Raw genomic sequence first — 2,282 nt, forward strand, 5'->3', positions numbered from 1 at the left:
AATTTACATCAAAGGGCGAACCGGGCCAATTTAAACAACGGCCGGTGCACAATGGAATTGAAAATTCAAGGGCGCGCGGCTGCGGGACTCGTTTTGCTCGCCCACTCTTGGACGAGTTTCACGACGATGTTTCAAGGAGCATCGTGATTTCAAAAAGTACATTTCAGAAAGAAACGCGTCGCTTTTGTTCAACACAGACATTTTGTTTTCGAAGTCGTTGAAACGTTTCCTCTCGATCCGTTTTGCGAAAAATTAATAAACAATGGAATTTTTTTCGAGTCGTGGATACGAGTCTCAAATATAGTAGAAGGAATACGTTTAATAAAATTGTGAGTCGATGTCCCGATGTCTTTGTTTTATTACGCTGGATCGAAACATAAACCGATTCATAAATGAATACGAGACACGAATCGCACGTATAAATTCAACGGGAAGTTTGAACGTTAAGTTAACGTTAAAAATAAATTGAAATATTCTTAATTAATCGATCGATGTAATATCTGCCGATTAAGCGAAAAATTAGTTCCTTGGACCGTGGTATATTTCGATCGCGCGAGAGTTATCTATAATATTCCGGTTTCATACGGTCGCTTTAGTAAGCTTTAATTTTGGACAGGCGGGGTTCTTAATCAACAACCCCGACCACCGAAAATCCCTTCTCCCGTGGAAGCCGTCGCGCCTTTCACCTCTATCATTAGACATTGGCCTCTCTCCCCCTTCTCCTCCTTTGGTTCTAGGCCAAATTTTAATGAGAAAACTTAACGAGAGCTCCGTGTCCCGACACGCATTTCCCATGCTGATTATGCATCCGGAGTGGCTCGGTGAAACGGATTTGCCGTCCCCTTTGTCCTCGTTACGTGGAAGGGCGGGAAAATCTGTTTGATTCGCTCATCTTCCCGGTTTTACAACCGTTTATAATGATTCACGATCCCTCTCGAGAAATTTCTAACATTTGGAACCTCTTCTCGTCTATAAATTTACGTCGACTCTCGATATCTCGTAACTCTACGTTTTATTAGAGCATCAACAGAGAAGTGTAAATATTGGTGTGCGAATAAGTTCCTTCCCCTTTCCTTTCTTTCTATAATCTAACTTCTCACCGAATTAGAATTACTTCACCGTTGGTGGCGCCATCTGAAAGAGCGTTCTTTTGTTTTCAAGAAGAGTCGCGACGAGCGCTCTAAGAGTTTTCAGTTCTACGCAACAATTTCGAGCAATATGGCGTGCGAGAAACGTCGTTCGTGTCATTATTTACTTTTTGTGTTCCAGCTTAGGAGATTGGCTGTCGAAGCTACTGAAATGGTTTGTGCGCGCTACTGGGAGAGAACGCTTATCTTACGGAACGTGCAAAAAGTGGTAGCAAAGATTTAAAGCCGAATCGGAAGACGACGATCGTTCAGTGCATCGAGAAAATTCGACGATAGTGTGTTAAAAAAATCGCTCGATAAAAATCCGACCCAGACGCGAGAAGAATCGGCAGAAAAATTGGAAGACAAACGATGTCTATCCGATTGAAGTAATCTTGTATCTGATTTATGTAATAAAATTTTGAATTTGGAAAAACTGAGGAAAGAAGTTATTTGCACATGTAATACAATGATTTTTTATATTGTTCTTTGTGAGTCTCATTATAATACCTTTCTCGATCATTTCTCTCTCTCTCCTCGATTCTCTAGTAGTAATTGCACCGAATTTCACGATCAAATTATCATTCAAATTCGTCATCTAACCTAACCTAAACTTTTATTTTTTCGCAATACGAAAATGATTCGAACTATTGGAACTTTTCATCAAAAACACACAACGAAACGTGTCCCTCAGCGACAAAAGTCAAAAAAAATATCGAGAGGGAGGAGGAGAGAGGGAGATTCCGTTTACCAGCCCGATAGCGTGTTTCGTGAAACAATGCCACCGCCATATTAGCAACTGAGGGACGTCGACGCCGGCCATTTTACGGCACAAAGCCCGGTTGAATTACGTTTTCGAGCAACAGTCTATTCGTCGTCCGGGAGGAAGTTTGCGAGCAGAAGGCGGCCAGAGAGGGGGGAAGGAGAGGAGAGACCGCTTAATTTCCTGCTTTAAATGCGGAACAGAAAGCGAACAAGGCAGCAAGAAGATGAAAAACCGAAATCGAATCGAGCGGCTGGTGCGTGTTCGCTTGTGCCAACCGATAATTGACTTTTCCGCCATAATAAAACGATATCTACCTCCCCTCTTACTTCGAGCTTTCTTCTTTCCTCACCTCTCTAAATTATCCATGAACGATCGACAAATATATATAT

The sequence above is a fragment of the Apis dorsata genome, unplaced genomic scaffold, assembly GCF_000469605.1.
Source record: "Apis dorsata unplaced genomic scaffold, Apis dorsata 1.3 scaffold_497, whole genome shotgun sequence".
Taxonomy (NCBI): Eukaryota; Metazoa; Arthropoda; class Insecta; order Hymenoptera; family Apidae; genus Apis; species Apis dorsata.